The 23,785-nt window shown below is 32.9% G+C and overlaps 1 long non-coding RNA gene across 1 annotated transcript in view; it reads left to right on the top strand.

Annotated features, from left to right (window-relative positions):
- The window catches only part of LOC129047820 (uncharacterized), a 43,989-nt gene that overhangs the window by 10,824 nt on the left and 9,380 nt on the right, over positions 1–23,785 (top strand). The window contains exon 3 of the long non-coding RNA XR_010136459.1: positions 4,640–4,725. This is a non-coding gene — a long non-coding RNA (uncharacterized LOC129047820). The remainder of the gene's footprint in view (positions 1–4,639; positions 4,726–23,785) is intronic.

Here is a 23,785-nt window from a genome sequence, read left to right as displayed (position 1 = left end):
AAAAGTGATAGGTAAAATACCCTTAATTTATGACATTGTCTTATAATAAGAGAAATGATTGATTTCTCCTGAAATAAGTTCAATTTTACCAATGCATAGTGTGCACATCTTGGCCCATAAGAACTTACTTGAAAGGATACTACAGGTATATATATTTGAAAATCTTTTCTTTGAATGCATAGGTATGCATTCATTTATGAAAGAGTCTGAGAAAACCTGCAGAAGAGAAATCCATACAAGTTTGTCAAACAGAATTTAAGCCCGGAACTTTCAAATCATATCATACTAAGTTATCAACAAACTAGAACACAGAAATGCTCTGTTAGAATTACTTTGAAACTAAAAAAAGTACTTGATGCAGTGTTCCTTGGACCACCTTAGTTCTGAGAGTTTTAGTTATAAGATACGAAATGTGTGAAAATTAGTACTAAAAATGTTAGTGTTTTTCTGATTAATTTATGAAACTAAGTTGAGTGTGTTCCTTTTAGGTAAATCTGTGACATTATAAGAAATTAAACATCAAGTGTTATTAAAAAAAAAGGTGCTCATTGCTTGTTTACTTAAATAATAACGTATCCTGGCCAAAAAAAAAAAAGAATTCTTCAATATTTGGCTGTCAGAAGGTTCTCAGGTATTATAAACATTTGAACAGGCTGATATCACATTAAAATACAAACTTCTTTTCAACAAGAAAATAGTTTTTAAAGTTAAGCTATATTTAAATAAATAATATTCAGAGAAACTGTGATATAGCCAATGTATAGAGAGATATTTTAAATTCTAAAGCAATGACAAAATAATAAGCAAATAATAATAAAACAGAGAGTACTATCCCTGTATCTGAGGTATCTACTTTTGGAAATCTGTCTTTGAATTCAACTTTAACTACTGTATAAATATTTTATGTATTATAACTGACATTTAGATTTTGTGGTTCTTATAAACTCAACTGTTTTCCTTGCTAATATCTCTTTAAATGATTTAACTTAGAAATAAAATTTTCTGAACTAAAATTGACATAATTTACATATTATGATACAATGTGTTATTCTCTCATCATCTATGAATCTTCCTGTAATAAGAATGCTCTTTTAATCCGAAACATATCTTAATGAATCACATGTATATTTTTAATTTTAAACTTTTTAATGAGATGTTATATATAATATATAGTATATATTATATGTATTATATTATATATTATACATTATATATAATATATATAATATATATAACATCTCATAAATATATATAACATCTCATAAAATAGTTTAATATATATATATATATAATTCAAAAGGTATATACCATTCTACAAATTTTTCTGAAGGAATGTCTGCATAATACCCTCTAGGTCAAGAAATAACCCTGCTAGCATTTCGGGAGGTTTTGCATGACTTTTTGCAATTAAAATTACTTTCCTCCTCACTGGATACAACCACTGTTTTAGTAGCCATATTAAATAAGTGCTTTCTAGTTTTGTTTTGTTTTTTTTAGTATAGTTTTACCAATTATGCATTTTGCAACATTAAAATTTTGTATTTCCATTTTTAAAAATCTTTGTGTAGATTCGTATATACTAATCTCTAGCTTTATTCAAATTATACTTGAAGTTTTATCATTTTTGTATGTTACGTAGTTTTTCAATGCTTGATAAATATATTACAATTTATTCTATTGTTTGAAAATGTTTTTATTGTTTCCAGTGTTTTTTTATAATAAATAAGGCTTCTAAAAATATTCCTATCCATGTTCATATGCAAGCATTTCTGGAGTAAAGAGGTAGGACTGGGTCAATGGATGTATGTTTCATGTTAGCAGATATTGCAGCACCATTTCCTACAGTTCTTTTTTTACCAGTTTCAACTCCCAACAGATGTGCATGAGGATTTTCATTGATCTACATTCTCAATAAATCTTGCTATTGTGTCATTTTTACTAACCCGATTCTTTTGGCTGTGTAGTGACATTTAATTTATATTTAATTTTTTAATTTGATAAATAAGCATTTGAATGTCTATTAACATGCATATAGATATTAAAAAATCCTCATTTGAGAAGATCCTGTACAAGCCTTTATCCCTTTTTCATTGGCCTTTCTGTCTTTTCTTTTTATTTGTGGGGATTCATTTTATGTGATCTGGCTACAGGTATTGCTTGATACAGGCATTGCAGACGTCTTTTCACACTGGGTTGAATTTCACCATCGTAATGGTACATTTTAATTAATACCAGGTCTAAATAGAGGTTAACATATCAAACACCATTTCACATAGTATTCTGTTTAAGAAAAGTTCACTGATTGTGAATAGGTAAGTTTTCATGTAAAAGCTTCATTGTTTTTCTGCTCTTTTTTAAATCCATGATACATCTATAATTGCTTTTTGTATATGATACTAATCAAGGGATATTATTCCCTTATAAAAATGAGGGTATCCAATTTAACTAAAACCACTTATTGAAAATGTAATTTTCATCTTGTTGGGCTGAAGACATTAATCAAAAGACTGCTTATATATGTTCCATTGGTTATTGTCTGTTCTTACAACAAATAACAACTTCTAAATCATGACATGGATTTTGATACTTAATTCTGTAATTTCTCCAGCTTTGTGTTTCTTCCACAAGTTTTCCTTGACCATTCTGGACTTTTGACTGGCATGTATACTTTAGAATGAGGTTGTGAATTTACACAAATGTACAAATTTTATAGGATTTTATAATTTCATTAAGTGTATAGACCAGATGTATAACAGAGTTTTTAAATATTTGAACATTTTCAATTCAAGAAAATTTACTTAGGTTTATAAAAACACACATATAATTATATTTAGTATTTATACGTGTAGAATTTAACTTCCTCAGATTAATAAAGAATCTCTCTGATTAGGAACACAGCAAGGATGTCCACTCTCACTACTCCTATTCAACATCATACTGGAAGGCATAGCTAATACAATTAGACACAATAAAGGAAAAAAGAACCCAGATTAGTTCACTGGTGAGTTCTAGCAAACATTTAAAGATTAAATTAACCAATTAATGTTCTACAATCTGTCCTAGAAAATAGAATCAGAGCAAATACTTGCTAAATCTTTCTGTAAGGCCAGCATTACCTTAATATCAAATCAGAAAAATACAAGAAAACACACCTACAGACCAATAACTCTGATGAATATAGATTCAAAAATCCTCAACCAAACATTAGCAACTTGCCAATAATGTATTAGAAGAAATCTGTATCATGTGGAATTTATTACACTTATGCAAGGCTGGTATAGCATTTGAAAACCATGAAATCCATTATGTTAACAGGCTAAGGAAAAAAGTCATATGATCATATTAACAGATACAAAAAAATGTTGGCAAAATTCATCATCCATTAATCATAAACACTTTCAGCAAACTAGGATTAGAATTTAACTTCCTCAGATTAATAAAGAATAGCTATGAAAATATTTACAGCTAATATAATGTTTAATAGTGAGGAATGCATGCTTTCCTGCTAAGATCAGGAACACATTAAAAAATACATAAACAGATGAAGAGATATTTCATGTAAATGAATTTGAAATCTCAATATTGTAAAGGTGAAAATTTGTCTCAACTTGACCTATAGAATCAACATAGCCCCAATCAAGATTTCTACAAGTTGTTATTTTGTGCATATCAACAAACTTATTCTCAAGATTATAGAGAAAGGCAAAAAACTCAGATAGCTAAGATAATATTTAAGAAGAACAAAGTCAGAAAACTAATATGACTAATACTACAAGACTAATATAAAACTACAATAATAAAGACAGTGGTATAATAATGGAAGATTAAACAAATATTTCAATGAAACAGAATAAAAAGCCCAGAAGTAAATACAGTAATCATAACTCAACAACCTAGAGATAATAATACGTAATATTAGTCTTTTCAACATATTGCATCATGATGTAAGAAAAAAGAGACTAGAAATGGGGATTATGATAACTGTCCTCAAACTTGTACACTAGAAATTAAGGTAACGATTAAAAAACTTTTGTGCCTTTTCTAATACTAGGTTATTTTAATAAATTAAAATATTGATTATTCTCTTCTACATAGTGTATTAAGATTAGAACATATTGTTAAATCAGTAGCAATCACTTCTTCCGTATTTCCATTCTTGATTTTATAAGACAATGTTTTATTTATATATTAACTCAAGTTTTATCAAAGCAACTCTTGGATCACAGAAATAATCTGCCTGTTATGACCATTTAAGAAACAACGTTTCAGCATAACATAGTAGAATCTGCTACTCGGTATGGGTTTCAAATTCCTTCATAATTTGATGCCACACTACTTATTTGATACACTTTCTCAATTCTTGTCAATATACATGTAGTATTCTAATTTCATAATACCTTCATAAATTACAAATCTACAGCATTGAAAAAGATGACTTTACCTACTTATTCTGAGTATTCAAATTGTTCTCATTTTTTAAAAAAAAATAGTCTTACAGTTTATCTTCTTTATGACACATTATCAGGCAACTGTGTCTCTCACTGATTTCCGTCAATATTAATGTACTTCAGTAAATATTATTTAGTTGATTACCTCTGTTGCATTATTTACTTGTTTGTATATTTTTAATTTTTTCCAGAGTACATCAATACCTTCTTCATATTAACACCATAGCTTCTGGTCCACTTTATCTTTAACAGCTCCAAGAATTACATTATATGTACAGTAAGTGCTAAATATCATTTAATTTAATTAATGTTTGAATTCTCTACTAGTGCAGTGGTTTTTGTTCCGTGATTTATTGGTGAAAGACAGATAATTCCCAAGAAACTTGTTGAAATAGATTTCTCTCACCTACCCCAGATCTGTGAACAATGAAATGAGCCCCAGGACTTTTTAAAAAGAGCCTCACTGATTTTTTTTTTTTAATATACTTTAAGTTCTGGGATACATGTGCAGAATGTGCAGATTTGTTACATAGGTATACATGTGCCATGGTGGTTTGTTGCACAAATCAACCTGTCACCTACATTAGGTATTTCTCCTGACACTATCCCTTCACTAGCCACCATTCCCCGACAGGCCCCTGTGTGTGATGTTCCCCTCCCTGTGTCTGTGTGTTCTCATTGTTCAACTGCCACTTATGAGTGAGAACATGTGGTGTCTGGTTTTCTGTTCCTGTGTTAGTTTGTTGAGAATGATGGTTTCCAGCTTCATCCACATCCCAGCAAAGATATGAACTCATCCTTTTTTATGGCTGCATAGTATTCCATGGTGTATATGTGCCACATTTTTTAAATTCATTCTATCATTGAGGGGCGTTTGGGTTGGTTCCAAGTCTTTGCTATTGTGAATAGTGCTGCAATAAACATAAGTGTGCATGTTTCTTTATAGTAGAATGACTTATAATCCCTTGGGTATATACCCAGTAATGGGATTGCTGGGTCAAATGGTATTTCTGGTTCTGGATCCTTGAGGAATCACCACACTGTCCTCCACAATGGTTGAACTAATGTACACTCCCACCAACAGTATAAAAGCGTTCCTATTTCCCCACATCCTCTCCACCATCTGTTGTTTCCTTTTTAATGATCGTCATTCTAAGTGGCTGGTGAGATGATATCTCATTGTGGTTTTGATTTGCATTTCTCTAATGACCAGTGATGATTAGCTTTTTTTTTTCATATATTTGTTTGCCACATAAATGTCTTATTTTAAGAAGTACTTGTTATATCCTTCACCCACTTTTTGATGGGGTTGTTTGTTTTTTTCTTGTAAATTTGTTTAAGTTCCTTATAGATTCTGGGTATTAATCTTTTGTCAGATGGATAGATTGCAAAAATTTCCTCCCATTCTGTAGGATCCCTGTTCATTCTGATGAGATTTTGCTGTGCAGAAGCTCTTTAGTTTAATTAGATCCCATTTGTCAATTTTGGCTTTTGTTGCCATTGTTTTTGGTGTTTTAGTCATGAAGTCCTTGCCCATACCTATGTCCTGAATAGTAATGCCTAGCTTTTCTTCTAGGGTTTTTATGGTTTTAGGTCTTGCGTTTAAGTCTTTAATACATCTTGAGTTAATTTTTGTATAAGGTGTAAGGAAGAGGTCCAGTTTCAGTTTTCTGCATATAGCTAGTCAGTTTTCCTAACACATTTTATTAAATAGGGAATCCTTTTCCCATTTCTTGTTTTTGTCAGGTTTGTCAAAGATCAGATGGTTGTAGATGTGTGGTGTTGTTTCTGAGGCCTCTCTTCTGTTTCATTGGTCTGTATATCCGTTTTGGTACCAGTACCATGATGTTTTGGTTATTGTACACTTGTAGTATAGCTTGAAGTCAAGTAGCATGATGCCTCCAACTTTGTTCTTTTTGCTTTGGATTGTCTTGGCTATCCAGGCCCTTTTTTGGTTCCATGTGAAATTTAAAGTAGTTTTTTCTTTTTTTTTTTTTTTCTTTTATTATTATTATTATTATAATACTTTAGGTTTTATGGTACATGTGCGCAATGTGCAGGTAAGTTACATATGTATACATGTGCCATGCTGGTGTGCTGCACCCACCAACTCGTCATCTAGCATTAGGTATATCTCCCAATGCTATCCCTCCCCCCTCCCCCCACCCCACAACAGTCCCCGAAGTGTGATGTTCCCCTTCCTGTGTCCATGTGTTCTCATTGTTCAATTCCCACCTATGAGTGAGAATATGCGGTGTTTGGTTTTTTGTTCTTGCGATAGTTTACTGAGAATGATGATTTCCAATTTCATCCATGTCCCTACAAAGGACATGAACTCATCATTTTTTATGGCTGCATAGTATCCCATGGTGTATATGTGCCACATTTTCTTAATCCAGTCTATCATTGTTGGACATTTGGGTTGGTTCCAAGTCTTTGCTATTGTGAATAATGCGGCAATAAACATACGTGTGCATGTGTCTTTATAGCAGCATGATTTATAGTCCTTTGGGTATATACCCAGTAATGGGATGGCTGGGTCGAATGGAATTTCTAGTTCTAGATCCCTGAGGAATCGCCACACTGACTTCCACAAGGGTTGAACTAGTTTACAGTCCCACCAACAGTGTAAAAGTGTTCCTATTTCTCCACATCCTCTCCAGCACCTGTTGTTTCCTGACTTTTTAATGATTGCCATTCTAACTGGTGTGAGATGGTATCTCATTGTGGTTTTGATTTGCATTTCTCTGATGGCCAGTGATGGTGAGCATTTTTTCATGTGTTTTTTGGCTGCATAAATGTCTTCTTTTGAGAAGTGTCTGTTCATGTCCTTTGCCCACTTTTTGATGGGGTTGTTTGTTTTTTTCTTGTAAATTTGTTGGAGTTCATTGTAGATTCTGGATATTAGCCCTTTGTCAGATGAGTAGGTTGCGAAAATTTTCTCCCATTTTGTAGGTTGCCTGTTCACTCTGATGGTAGTTTCTTTTGCAGTGCAGAAGCTCTTGAGTTTAATTAGAAATTGACACCCTAACATCACAATTAAAAGAACTAGAAAAGCAAGAGCAAACACATTCAAAAGCTAGCAGAAGGCAAGAAATAACTAAAATCAGAGCAGAACTGAAGGAAATAGAGACACAAAAAACCCTTCAAAAAATCAATGAATCCAGGAGCTGGTTTTTTGAAAGGATCAACAAAATTGATAGACCGCTAGCAAGATTAATAAAGAAAAAAAGAGAGAAGAATCAAATAGATGCAATAAAAAATGATAAAGGGGATATCACCACTGATCCCACAGAAATACAAACTACCATCAGAGAATATTACAAACACCTCTATGCAAATAAACTAGAAAATCTAGAAGAAATGGATAAATTCCTCAACACATACACCCTCCCAAGACTAAACCAGGAAGAAGTTGAATCTCTGAATAGACCAATAACAGGAGCTGAAATTGTGGCAATAATCAATAGCTTACCAACCAAAAAAAGTCCAGGACAAGATGGGTTCACAGCCGAATTCTACCAGAGGTACAAGGAGGAGCTGGTACCATTCCTTCTGAAACTATTCCAATAAAAAAAAAAAAAAAGAAGGAATCCTCACTAACTCATTTTATGAGGCCAGCATCATCCTGATACCAAAGCCTGGCAGAGACACAACAAAAAAAGAGAATTTTAGACCAATATCCTTGATGAACATTGATGCAAAAATCCTCAATAAAATACTGGCAAACAGAATCCAGCAGCACATCAAAAAGCTTATCCACCATGATCAAGTGGGCTTCATCCCTGGGATGCAAGGCTGGTTCAATATACGCAAATCAGTAAATGTAATCCAGCATATAAATAGAACCAAAGACAAAAACCACATGATTATCTCAATAGATGCAGAAAAGGCGTTTGACAAAATTCAACAACGCTTCATGCTAAAAACTCTCAATAAATTAGGAATTGATGGGACGTATCTCAAAATAATAAGAGCTATTTATGACAAACCCACAGCCAATATCATACTGAATGGGCAAAAACTGGAAGCATTCCCTTTGAAAACTGGCACAAGACAGGGATGCCCTCTCTCACCACTTCTATTCAACATAGTGTTGGAAGTTCTGGCCAGGGCAATTAGGCAGGAGTTTTTTCTAATTATGTGAAGAAAGTCAATGGTAGCTTGATGGGATAGCATTGAATCTATAAATTAGTTTAGGCAGTATGGCCTGTTTCACATTGTTGATTCTTCCTATCCATGAGCATGGAATGTTTTTCCATTTGTTTGTGTCCTGTCTTATTTCCTTGAGCAGTGGTTTGTAGTTCTCCTTGAAAAGTTCCTTCACATCCCTTGTAAGTTGTATTCCTAGGTATTTTATTTTCTTTTTAGCATTTGTGAATAGGAGTTCACTCATGATTTGGCTCTCTGTTTGTCTATTATTGGTTTATAAGAATACTTGTGATTTTTGCACATTGATTTTGTATCCTGAGACTTTTCTGAAGTTGCGTATCAGCTTATGGAGTTTTTGGGCTGAGACGATTGGGTTTTCTAAATATACAATCATTTCAAATGCAAACAGAGACAACTTGACTTCCTCTCTTCCTTTTTGAATACCCTGTATTTCTTTCTCTTGCCTGATTGCCCTGGTCACAACTTCCAATACTATGTTGAATAGGAGTGGCGAGAGAGGGCATCCTTGTCTTCTGGTAGTTTTCAAAGGAAATGCTTCCAGCTTTTGCCCATTCAGTATTATATTGGCTGTGTGTTTGTCATAAATATCTTGTACTAGTTTGAATTACATTCCATCAATACCTCTTTAATTGGGAGTTTTTAGCATGAAGGGCATTGAATTTTATCGAAGGCCTATTCTTCATCTATTGATATAATCATGTGCTTTTTGTCATTGGTTCTGCTTATGTGATGAATTACATTTTTTTGACTTGCATATGTTGAACCAGCCTTGCCTCCCAGGGATGAAGCCAACTTGATGTGGTGGATAAGCTTTTGGATGTGCTGCTGGATTCGGTTTGCCAGTATTTAATTAGGATTTTCATATCAATATTCATCAGGGATTTTGGCCTCAGGTTTTTTTGTTTTTGTGTCTCTGCCAGGTTTTGGTATCAGGATGATGCTGGCCTCATAAATGACTTAGGGAAGAGTCCCTCCTTTTCACTTGTTTGGAATTGTTTCAGAAGGAATGGTACCAGCTCCTCTTTGTACCTCTGGTAGAATTTGGCTGCGAATTTTTCTAGTCCTGGGCTTTTTTTAGTTGATAGGCTTAATTACTGCCTCAATTTCAGCACTTATTATTGATCTATTCAGGGATTCGACTTCTTCATGGTTTATTCTTGGGAGGGTGTATGTGTCCAGGAGTTCATCCATTTTTCTAGATTTTCTAGTTATTTCATAGAGGTGTTTACAGTATTCTCTGATGGTAGTTTGTATTTTTGTGGGATCAGTGGTGATATCCCCTTTATCATTTTTCTTTTGTGTCTATTTGAGTCTTCTCCCTTTCCTTCTTTATTAGTCTAGCTAGTGGTCTTTCTATTTTGATAATGATTTTTTAAAAAACAGCTCCCGGATTCATTGATTTTAAGGGTTTTTTGTGTCTCTATGTCTTAATTTCAGACAAAATAGACTTTAAACCAACAAAGATCAAAAAAGACAAAGAAGGGCATCACATAATGGTAAAGGGATCAGTGCAACAAGAAGAGTGAACTATCCTAAATATACATGCACCAAATACAGGAGCACCCAGATTAATAAAGCAAGTTCTTAGAGATCTACAAAAGGACTTAAACTCCCACACAATAATAGTGGGAGAGTTTAACACCCCACTGTAAATATTAGACAGATCAATGAGACAGAAAATTAACAGGGATATTCATGACTTGAACTCAGCTCTAGACCAAGCAGACCTAATAGGCCTCTACAGAACTATCCACCCCAAATCAATAGAATATACATTCTTCTCAGTAACACATTGCATTTATTCTAAAAATGACCACATAATTGGAAGTAAAACACTCCTCAGCAAATGTAAAAGAATGGAAATCATAACAAACAGTCTCTCAGACCACATTATAATCAAATTAGAATTCAGGATTAATAAACTCACTCAAAACTGCACAACTACATGGAAACTGAACAATCTGTTCCTGACTAACTTACTGGGTAAATAACAAAATTAAGGCGGAAATAAATAACTTTTTTGAAACCAATGAGAGAAAGACACAATGTACCACAATCTCTGGTACACAGCTAAAGCAGTGTTTAGAGGGAAATTTATAGCATTAAATGTACATGGGAGAAAGCAGGAAAGATGTAAAATCGACACCCTAACATCATAATTAAAAGTACTAGAGAAGCAAGAGCAAACAAATTCAAAAGCTAGCACAAGACAAAAAATAACTAAGATCAGAACAGAACTGAAGGAGACAGAGACACAAAAAAACCCTTCAAGAAATCAGCAAATCCAGGAGCTGGTTTTTTGAAAAGATTAACAAAATAGATAGACTGCTAGCCAGACTAATAAAGAAGAAAAGAGGGAAAAATCAAATAGATGCAATAAAAAATGATAAAGGGGATATCATCACTGATCCCACAGAAATACAAACTACCATCAGAGAATACTATAAACACCTCTATGCAAATAAACTAGAAAATCTAGAAGAAATGGATAAATTCCTGGACACATACACCCTCATAAGTCTAAACCAGGAAGAAATCAAATCCTTGAATAGACCAATAACATGTTCTGAGGTTGAGGCAGTAATTAATAACCTACCAACCAATAAAAAAGCCCAGGACCAGATAGATTCACAGCCGAATTCTACCAAAGGTACAAAGAGGTTCATTCCTTCTGAAACTATTCCAAACAATAGAAAAAGAGGGGCTCCTCCCTAACTTATTTTATGAGGCTAACATCATCCTGATACAAAAACCTGGCAGAGACACAACAAAAAAGAAAATTTCAGGCCAATATCCCTGATGAACATCGATGTGAAAATCCTCAATAAAATACTGGCAAACTGAATCCAGCAGCACATCAAGAAGCTTATCCACCACGATCAACTTGGCTTCATCCCTGGGATACAAGACTGGTTCAACATATGCAAATCAATAAACATAATCCATCACATAAACAGAACCAATGAAAAAAACCACATGATTATCTCAGTAGATGCAGAAAAGGTCTTCAGTAAGAGCCTCACTGATTTTTATGCACACCACAGATGGGGCAACTGAGTTTCTAGATTGCTAACATGCAAAGCTTACTTCTCATGTTATTTTGATGTTCATGAGCTTCAAAAAGAAAAGCATTCTGCAATATTTATTAAACATTTTTAGAGTCTTCAGACTAAATAACAAGACATTATTAGGAAAAGTATATGTACTTCTATTTTCACGTGTTTTCTCAATTGATAACATTTAAAATATCACACACACACAAAATAGGAAACACTAATAACAACCCTCCTAATTACCTCATAGTGCTGTGCTTTGAAGTATACTTTTTAGGGTGAAATACTTTGTTAAAGAACAAATTAATTTTAAATAATTAAAAATATAACTGTTTCAAAAAAATGTATATCATTGTTTGATACACTTAAATTCAGTGTATATCATTTTGTTCTCCTAAGCATCAATTTTTATATTAAGAGAGGAAGAAATTTATATAAAATATAATTTAGGGAAAAATTAAATAAGGATATACTTTCCAGGTATGAGGTTAATTTGTAATTTATACCTGTGCAATTCTGAAAGCCACTGGATAGCTTCATTCTGATATAAAGGCACTGTTCCCATAAGACTGGACATTTATACAACATAAATGAACAGCTGCACGGTATACTGGTTTCCAAGGCTCACATTAGCACCACGTTAATCCATGTATATTTGCAAATTGTTATGATCATTGCTCAGAAATGGCATCAGTTGCAGCTGCAGCAATTCTGAAAATATTTCAGACTTGTGATGGCTGGAACAACAACACAGAAATTATAATCATCTGACATCCATCACCACAGCTCCTTCACTTGATTACACCAGTCAACAAATCCTGGGCAGGAACACAGTGAAAGAAGGAACAACACCAACCTCGTATGCTAAAGATGTTTGGGTTTTTTTTCTTTGATTCTCACCATCCTAGTACTTTACCATCTTTCTTCTATTTTTGAAAACTGTCTAATATACAAACAGAATCATAAAAATAAATGATTTTTTAAAGTGTCCACTAATATGCTACTTCTTAAGAACTAAATCAACAAGGATCTTCTTAAAAATCCTAGTTCCATGTAAAGTGATGTTGTTACTAAATATTATTCTGAATATGATTTCAAATAGAAACATACTTTCTGTTTTCATCTTCCCCTTTGTTTTCTATTTTACTTTGACCAAGCTATATTTTACCCTTACTGGAAGACTAAGTATTTTCAGAGTATAGGGTAAATAGATAGGATTTCTTTTTCAATGCTATTGTTTCATGTCTTATCTCTTAATCTATATATTATGGCTCACCAATTTTATACTGAGGGCTACTCTGATAATTAATTTCTAGACATTTGCAGTAGATAATTCAGCCTCAAACATTTTATTATGTCACAGTTTTAACCTTAGTGTTAGTATTCTTTTTATCCTTTCGGACAAGCTAAGCAAACTTACAAAGTCCAACACTAAGCAAGTGCTTTTAGCCAATATTGAAAATATTTGTAGAATACGCTAGTGAATGCATATTTATGCCAAATCAACTATTATACGATACTGTTTTTCAAGTCAAGATTTAATTAGACAAAAAATCCCAGTGTTCAGCATGCAATACAGAATCTTCTATTGGACGATTCTTGCTTATCTATTTTTCTGATCACAAACTCCACGTATTATGTCTGAATATCCCTAGATTTTAAGTGTAATATTTCATGTCTTATGCATGGTGTTCTCTCCACCAGATTTTTATCTCCTAATAAGATATTTCAAATAACATTTCCTCAAGGAACCCATTAAAAGTGTATATTTCAACTATTTTTTAGCAGATTTACAGATCTGGGCAACTAACCATGACCAAAATCTAATCAAGAATATTTTCATCACACTAGTTTTTATTCTTTTAATTTCTTCCTGTACATTGGTGCTGCCATTGGCTTCCACTCTTTTACATGAACATAGTTTTATTCCCATCTGACTCCTTTAGGTTGCCATTGTATAATCTCTGTTTCTCCTCTCTCTCTCTCTCTCTCTCTGACACACACACATACACACTACAAGCCCAGTTGTATAGTTGCATACATATTACTTTATTCAAATTTTTAAAATAATTTAGTAAAAGAAAGACAAAATATATAAATATATTGTTGTTTACAATTTTCTACAGAATGCCCTTTAGCACCACTCTGGTTTTTTTTAATTTGGCTTTAAATTAATGTCTGCTTTCAGTTGCTTTGAAATTTGAAGAACTTATTTTTTGTGTGTAACAGATCTGATAGCAACAAATTTTATTTCATCTTTATTTTGGAAATATTAATTTTTTTGCCATTTTTCCTTTTATTTTTAGTTGACACATAATTGTATATATTTGTAGGATACAAAGTGATATTTCTTTTTTTTATTATACTTTAAGTTCTAGGATACATGTGCACAATGTGCAGGTTTGTTACATATGTATACATGTGCCATGTTGGTGTGCTGCACCCATTAACTCGTCATTTACATTGGGTATATCTCCTAATGCTTTCCCTCCCCCCTCCCCCCACCCTACAACAGGCCCCGGTGTGGGGTGTTCCCCTTCCTGTGTCCAAGTGTTCTCATTCTTCAATTCTCACCTATGAGTGAGAACATGTGGTGTTTGGTTTTTTGTTCTTGCGATAGTTTGCTGAAAATGATGGTTTCCTGCTTCATCCATGTCCCTGCAAAGGACATGAACTCATCATTTTTCATGGCTGCATAGTATTCCATGGTGTATATGTGCCACATTTTCTTCATCCAGTCTATCATTGTTGGACATTTGGGTTGGTTCCAAGTCTTTGCTATTGTGAATAGTGCTGCAATAAACCTACGTGTGCATGTGCCTTTATAGCAGCATGATTTATAATCCTTTGGGTATATACCTAGTAATGGGATGGCTGGGTCAAATGTTATTTCTAGTTCTAGATCCTTGAGGAATCGCCACACTGACTTCCACAATGGTTGAACTACTTTACAGTCTCACTAACAGTGTAAAAGTGTTCCTATTTCTCCACATCCTCTCCAGCACCTGCTGTTTCCTGACTTTTTAATGATCGCCATTCTAACTGGTGTGAGATGGTATCTCATTGTGGTTTTGATTTGCATTTCTCTGATGGCCAGTGATGATGAGCATTTTTTCATGTGTCTTTTGGCTGCATAAATGTCTTCTTTTGAGAAGTGTCTGTTCATATCCTTCGCCTAAGAAAGCAATGGCAACAAAAGCCAAAATTGACAAATGGGATCTAATTAAACTAAAGAGCTTCTGCACAGCAAAAGAAACTACCATCAGAGTGAACAGGCAACCTACAGAATGGGAGAAAATTATTGCAAGCTAGTCATCTGACAAAGGGCTAATATCCAGAATCTATAAAGAACTCAAACAAATTTACAAGAAAAAAACAAACAACCCCATCAAAAAGTGGGCAAAGGATTTGAAATATTAATTTTTTTAAAATTTAGAACTTTGATTATGTCACCCACTGCTTTCTTCCTCCATTGTTTCTGTTGAGAAGTCAATTAATAGTATTAGGTTTCCCTCGTATGTGATGAGTTTTTTTGTTTTATTTTGTTTAACTGCCTTCATGATCTTCTTCTTGTCTTTGGCTTTCAATATGTGATGAAGACTTGTCTGAGTGTGGATTTCTTTGTGTTTGTCCTACTTGGAGTTTAATGTGTGTCTTGGAAAGACAGATTCATATTTTTCATCATCTTTGGAATGTGTTTAGCTATTACATTTTCAAATATTTGTTCTGCCTCCTTTTCTATATTCTTTACTTTTTGTACTCCTATTATGCATATGTTGGGGTTCTTAATGATGCCTCACATTTTTCTAAGCCTCTGTTCATATCATTTAATTTACTTTTTTCTATCTTTTTTAGATTGATAAACTCTAAAGTCTATCTTCAAAACTGTATTTTAAAATAATATGTTGGTGTGAGGTGATGGACATGTTAATAAGCTTCATTGTGCTGATCATTTCACACTGTACATATATATCAAAGCATCAAGATGTACACTTTAAATAAATACAAATTTTATTTTTCAATTATACTTCAGAAAAGCTGAAAAAGCAAAGATAAAAGAAAAGCCATTTCACCATTTAAAAGAAAAGATAATATAATGACGAAACTATAAAGACTGAATAACATCCACACATACACATATAGAGAATTAATGTTGTAGTTCTTTGGTTGGTCATTTGTTTGTTTAGTGACTTGATTGAACTATTTCTGTGAAATTCATTTTCACTGTAGTTTGATGTCTCTGATGTCCCTGTTCAGATTTTTTTCTTGCCTTTATCTTTTTGCTTGATGACCAATAATATAACATAATCAAGTGGGTTATATTCTAAAGATATAAAGATTCTTTATTATTACTCTCTCAGTAAATATAATTTGTCACAGAAATAGAGCAAAAAAGGTGTATGATTGTCTCCTTCGATTGTAAAAACTCAGTGGTAAGACACATGCTAAAAGTCTCATTAAAACACTACCTCAAAAATTATTCTATAAAAATAATTTACTTCATTGATTTATTTACCTATTTTTTTAACTGACATAAACGTTAGCATCATATTTCATGAGAAAACAATGAAACTTTCTCTAGAAAAGGCAAAGAACAAGATAAAGACCTCCTTTATCACCAAAAACATTTACAAATCTTCTAAGGCTATGAAAGTAAATGAGAGTAAAACTTAAATAGAGGAAGTAAAATTATCCTTATTTTTAGATGATTTTAGTATTTACCTTGAAAATCCAAGATAATTAATTAAAATTACAAGTAGTATGATAATTCAATAAGGAGCTGGGCAACAACAACCAGTGAATAAATAAAATTAATGAAACAGATCTATTTATATAAGCAAAAAAATTGAAAGACTTAAGAATCAAGAGGAAATGTGCAAGATCTATAGGAAAAACAATTTCACATGCTACTTAAGGTGACAAAGGAAGACTTGAACAAACATAAAGCATAAAGCCATGGTTGTTCTTGGCTAAAGTTGCATGAGGTAGAACTAGGTTCTAAGCAGTAGGTGATTAGTTAACCGTATAGTCAATCTGTTTGGTGACCAGATACTCTCTTACAAAGACTGAGAAGTTGCCTGAGAGCAATCTGTCACCAAACAGATATTTCATCACAATAATGGGTGATGAAAATATAGTTCTTTTTATGGTAAACAATCAAAACCAAGCATATATACTGTACTATGAAGGAATATTTACATTTCAGATGAAGAAGTTTACTCAGAAACTGAATTGTAATTGTAGGGCTGGGTATTTGTTTGTTTGTCTTAAACATCACAATAGAAATTCGTAGAGATATCCCCCTACTACCATCAATCCACACAGGAGTATAATAAGTGATGTATCATAATCCTAGAAGAAATAAAAGTATTCCAAGGCACTGGACTGTGCTCTAGGATAAGAGAGTATATTTTACTTAATTTAAAAAATACATTTAGTGCACTCTATTTACTCATGTTAAAAACAAAAAATATTGACTTTTGCTTCTAAGGTTAATTAACTGTATCTTACAAATGTATTCATCTTTCTATATAAATAATGTCCGAATATAGTGCCTGCAGGTTTGGGTAATGTTAATAAAGCATTTTCTTTTTCTGGAGTCCTGAATAGAAATGTTTCTGTGGTTCTGCTTTTACAGAGGAAATTTATTGTATTAGGACACAGCTGTAAATTTTCTCCCTCCAATCCTATAAATTTCTTCTAAATGTTTAATGGTTTATAACTATAATTATTCTTGTGTGCCAACATTAAACTTTAAAAAGTTTAATTTAGAGACTATTCGGAGAAACTCATCTTTTTTACAGCCTCATAAATAGTCCTTTGATGAAATGAGCAGAGGCTCTGTGTCTGCCCGAGGTGAATACAAATGACACCACATAGACTATACTTATGGGGAGGAAGTAAATGCATTCATGTCTAAAGTGATCAGCCAGTGTCCAAAAGCAATGGCTAGTGATATGTTCAAAGATGAGAAGTGGCATGATTCACAAGCCTTATGTCTTTTTCCTTCTCTTCCTCATTCTCTGCCTCCTTTACCTCCCCTTCTTATTATTCTAAAGGTTCTCATTATTTTCAATGAGTTCTAACAAATAGGGGATGGTGTAGAGGCAGAAAATATTGGACATACAAATTCCTAATACAGAATATACAGTTCATGGTTTCTACTTATTTAATATATTTCAGTGCCACTTTTGAATACTATGTAATGGAGAGTGCATAGCTATATTATATATTACTAAAAATATATGTTCTTTGCAAAGTTTAATTGCTGTATCACACCATTTCAGGGACTACAGTGAATGAGAACTTCTTTAGTTTCAAAGCAGCTGTCAACATTGAGATAAGTAATAGAAACTTTCAAGTGAACAACATTACATAGAGTGCTTCCACATATGAATTTATAGATAATATTTACTATATATTCAATTAAGATAAATTAACTAGTACATTTTTTGCAATTTAATTCAATTGCAACAAATTTAAAATTTCTTACCTACAGGTACATAGAAAGACAAAAGATTATCCTAAGAAAAATCAAAATTTAGTTTCCACTTTTAAATTAGTATGTTATTACATTTAAACCTATATGTTACCACAAAAAATGCATTTTCATTTTGAATAACTCTTTTAACAGAAAATATTTCTAATCAATTTTGAAATATATTAATATCTTGACTTAATCCAAAGCAGATTTCAGATGACAAATAATGAAATATCTACCTTAAATAATTGTTACTTCTATATATTAAATGTACATGCATACATTCATTTGTAGCATATAAATTTTTTTACATTTAAAACTAATATACTGCTAAATGAAAACAAATTTTAATAGATAAATAGATGTAAGAGGCTTAAGCATGACTAAAATCACCTATTTTCCTGTCCAGAGTAATCTGTTTATTCTGTAATTCAAACATGATGTAAATTGCTTAGCCCACTGAGACCTGTGTCAGACGGCTGACTTAAAAAAAAACAAAAATAAAAAATTTATGTAATTTTATGTCACTAATTTGTGGCAATTTATTATAGGAACAAGGGAAAAATAAAACGATAAAAATTCAGCATGAGTGCTATAATATATGTTAGGGTAAAATGTATGACAACTATAGCACAAAGGTTGAAGGGGTAGAAATAAAGGCATAGTATTGCAAATTTCTTATACATGGAGCAGAATAAAATCACTTATTGGTAGACTATGATGGATTCAATGGTATATTATAAATCCTACAAAACCGCTAAATAACAAAATAAAGAGTTATAAATAATAAACCAACAAAGGAGATGAAGTAAAATCACACACACACACACACACACACACAGACAATGATAGGTAAGTATAGGAGTTATATTAGCAGGGTGGTGGAATAGGAGGTTCTATATTTCATCCCTGTAGAAAAACATCAATTTAAGCATCATATATGGTCTTTGCAAGGACCCCAGAATCTAGCAAAGAACTTGCAGCACCCTAGAAGAGCACAGGACTAACAATGGCCTCATTTAATTGGGTGTGAAGAATGGCTTCACTATGATATTTTTTTTTTCATCTTCCCCTCCCTGAAGTTGGCACACCTCAAAACCAAGAGAGAGATCATCTTAGCCTATTATTTCTACCACAAGGGAAAAAAAGGAGACGGATGTTCCCAATGTCCACCACCTTTCAGAGCACTTCCTGAGATACCTGCTCCTGTCTCACCTCACCCAAAGTACTGAGGGATACAGCATAGTCGGAACACTTAGAGACAACTAAGAACAGAGAGGAGGAGCAGATAGCTCTCAGCAGTCAATGTAGCCCCAAGTAGCCATGGATTCCAAGCACACAGCTCAGATTGAAGCTGTCAGCCTAGATCATAGCAGCCAGTGCACATTGCTGCAGCTGTGAGGCCTCCAGCACATTGTGCAGCTCCCAGTTAGCACCATAGCTCTCAGTAGCTGGTACAGACCTAGCAGCTGTCAGAGCTCAACATTTGGTGCAGACAGCTGCCACTCACCTGGATTATGGCAGCTGGTGAGAATCTCAGTAGATAATGATCACTGCAGATGGCACAATATTCAGCAGACTATGGATCTCAGCAGTCATCCAGGATCTCAACAGTGGCTGTGACTCTGAGTAACTGGCTAGGCTCTGCGGAATTCAGAGAAGGCACACAATTCTGGCACTTCTCCCTCAGGAGAAAGGGAAGGAGAGAAGAAGAGTTTCTCATGATGTTCTGGCCTCTCAGTTCACAATCCTAAGAGAAAGGAGGGAGTGACTCTCAGTACCTGGTGTGGATCAACGGGATTGGGAAAAGATGCACTATTCTGATTTTTTAGTTTTCAGGAAGGAGGGAAAAAAGTGAAACTTGTGCCAGCATCTCAGCATTTTAGTATACTATCCTAGGGAAAAGAAGTGGGCAACTTTTAGCACCCAGCTCAGTTTTGCAGATTTGGAAGAAAGCTCATGATTCTGAGATTTCTCCCAAAAGAGAGGGAGAGTACAGAAACATGCACATTCATAAAACAGATTTGAGAGACTTCAAGAATCTCTAGCTGGGTTGAGTGAAGGGAAAAACTCAGCTAGAAATTCTTGAAGTCTGAAATCTGTTTTATGGATGTGCATAACTGCTGAAGCCAGTCATAAAGACTAGAAGAGGTCATTGTTGCTGTAAGTACACAGATTTACAAAACAATGCAAAGCCACAAGGAACATGAAGAATCAGGAAAACATGACACTGTAAAAGGAACAAAATAAACCTTCAGTAACAGACTGCAAATAACTGGAGAACAGTGAATTGCCTTCACAGAATTCAAAATAATCATCTCAAAGAAGCTTAATTATATATGAGGATAGATGTATAAACAAAATGAGAAAAATGATACATAAGCAAAATCAGAATATTAACCAAAATATAGCAACCAGAGAAAGGAACCAAAAAGAATTCTGAAGCTGAAGAATATAATAATTGAATAGAAAAATGCAATAGAAAGCTTCAGCAGGAGACTTAGCCAAGTAGTAAAATGAATCAGTGAATTTAAAGACAGGTCACAGGTATTATCCAGTCAAAGAAATGAAAAAGAATAATAAAAAATGAAGGAAAAATAAGGAACATAAGGGATATCATAAAGTTAACCAACACAAATATTATGGGGGACTCTGAAGAGAAAACAGAGAGAGAAAGAAAGCATATTTTAAAAATAGGTAAAAACCATATCTTTCCTATATCTGGAAAGAAAATTTGGACATCCAGATTTTTGAAGCCCAGAAGACTCCAAATGGGAAAAACTCAAAGAAGTCTACACCAAGACATATTATTATCAAATTGGCAAAATTTGGAGACAAACAGATAATTTTCAAAGCAGCAAAGAAAAACTAAACCATCGTGTAAAATAAATCCCCTTTAAAACTATCAGCAGATTTCTCAGTAGAAATCTTTCACAGCAGAAGGGAGAGGGAAATAAAAAATAATGGCTAACCAGTGATTGTATACCCAACAAAAATGTCTATTAAAAAGGAATGAGAAATAAAGTCATTTCTAGACAAAAGTTGAAGGAACTTGTTACCAGCATACACTCCTTACAAAAATGCAAAGGAAGTTCTTGAAGATGAAATAAAAGAAATATAGACAACAACACAAGAGCATATGAAAATATGACTCACTTTATAAAGCTAACTATAAAGACAATATAGTATACTGTTTTGCTATAATGATAATATGGGAGTCATTCATAATTTTCATATACAATTAAAAGTCAAAATATTAAGAATAAATATAAGTATAAATATGCTATTGAATCCATAATCTTAAACAATATAAACTGTGTTATCCATAACATAAAGCACAGGTTAGGGGAGTAAAAGTATAGATGTGAATGAAGGAAATATATTACCAATTGAAATTGGCCTATTATATGTATAAGATATTTTATGTAAGCCTCATGGCAACCATAAAAATTAATATATATGAAAGAAACACAAAAGAGAAAGAGAAAGGAGTGAAAAAAATCACTAAAAAAATCAAGAAAACACAAAAGACAATAAGAGGAGAAAAAAGAAAAGAAAGAACTATAACAAAGACAGTAAACAATCAACAAAATGTCAATAAGAAGTCCTTATTTCCCAATAATTAAGTGACTATGTATTTCACTTAAAATATATAGTCACTCAGTTGATTAAGAAAAAAAATAAAAAACACCCAACTAGATAATACCAAAAGAGACTCACTTTATATTTAAGGTTTAAGGACACATAGAGTGGAATTTGTAGGGATGGAAAAAGACATTTATTGAAAATAGTATAACAAAGAGAGCAGGGGTAACTATACTTAGACAGAATGGTATTTCAGTTACAATTGATTCCCAGAGACAAAAAAGGACACTATATTAAGATAAAAGGAGAAATTTTCAGGAAGATGTAACTAATACAGCAAATATTAACGTATAAATAAAGGGACAAAGGGACAGCAATTCAATAATAGTAGGAAACTTCAATGACCCACTTTCAACAACAAATAGGACCCCCAAACAGAACATTAATAAGGCAACAACAGTTTTGAAAAACACTGTAGATAAAATAAACCTAACAGACATATCCAGAACATCCCATCTAATGGCTTCAGGATTAACATTCTTCTCAAGTGCACTTGGAACATTCTCCATGATAGAGCATATTTTGGGCTTAAAATGAGTCCTAACAAAATTAAGAAGAATAAAAGCATATCAAGTATCTTTCCTGACTACAAATGTAAGAAACTAGAAATTAATAACGTAAGGAAACTTAGAAAACCAAAAAAAATGTAGATATTTAATAAAACACTTCTGAACAAATAATGGGTCAAAAAAGAAATAAGAAAAAGAAATAAGGAAATATCTTCTGAAAACTAAAAATTAAAACACAACACAGAAAAACTTACAGAATACACCAAAAGAAGTACACAGATGTGTATAGTGATAAACACCTAAATTAAAAAAGAAGAAAGATCTCAAATAAACAACCTAACTTTAGACCTCAAAGAACTCAAGAAAAAGAAAAACTAAGTAAAAGTTTCAAAAGGATAAAGTAATAAATGAAAGAGAAACTAGAAAAACAACAGAATAAGAGTTGGCTTGTTAAAAAGACAAACAAAATAGATCAACCCTTAGCTAGACTAAGAAGGAAAAGAGACAACATAAAACTTTAAAAATTAAAAATGAAGGAGGAGACATTACAACTGAATGCCACAGATATAAAAAGGATCAAAAGATACTGGTATAAATAATTATATGCCAACAAATTGGATAACTCACAAGACATAGCCAAAAGTATACACCTATGGTGACTGAATCAGTAAAAAGTACAAAGTATAAACAAATTAATATTAAGTAAGAAGATTGAATCAATAATCAAAAAACTTCTGACAAAGAAAAGTTCAGGACTAGATGGCTTTACAGGTGAATTCTACCGTTTAACAATGGTAAAAACCAATTCTTCTCAAACTCTTACAACATCACTGAAGGGGAGGAAACATGACCAAACTTGTTTTATGAAGCCAGCATTACCCTGATACCAGAGCAAGAGAAAGATACCACAAGAAAATAAAAATACAGGTTAACATCCCTGATAAATACAGATGCAAAACTCTTCAACAAAATACTAGCAAACTGAATTCAACAGCACATTAAAAGGATCATATACCATGAGCAAGTAACATTTATCTGGGGGCCTCAGCACTAGTTCAATATATAAAAATCAATTCATATAATTTACTATGTTAACATAATAAAGGATAAAAAATCATATAATCATCTCAATCGGTGCAGAAAAAGCATGTAAATAGTCCTGATCTTTGAAATCCATAAGGAACTTAAATCAACAAGCCAAACACAAATAATTCCATTAAAAAGTGAGTGAAGAACGTAGATACTTCTCAAAAGAAGGTATAAAAACAGCCAACAAACATATGAAAAAATGTTCAATATAATTCATTATCAGAGAAATGCAAGCCAAAACTATAATGAGATAAAATTTCACACCAGTCAGAATGGACTTTGTTAAAAAGTCTAAAAACAACAGATGCTGGTGAGGCTGTGGAGAAAAGGGGATGCTTATATATTACTGGTGAGAATATATATGAGTCTAGCCACTGTGGAGAGCAG

The sequence above is a fragment of the Pongo abelii genome, chromosome 13, assembly GCF_028885655.2.
Source record: "Pongo abelii isolate AG06213 chromosome 13, NHGRI_mPonAbe1-v2.0_pri, whole genome shotgun sequence".
NCBI lineage: Eukaryota > Metazoa > Chordata > Mammalia > Primates > Hominidae > Pongo > Pongo abelii.
Note: the sequence above shows the minus strand (reverse complement) of the source record. Positions and strands in the feature narration are given on the sequence as shown.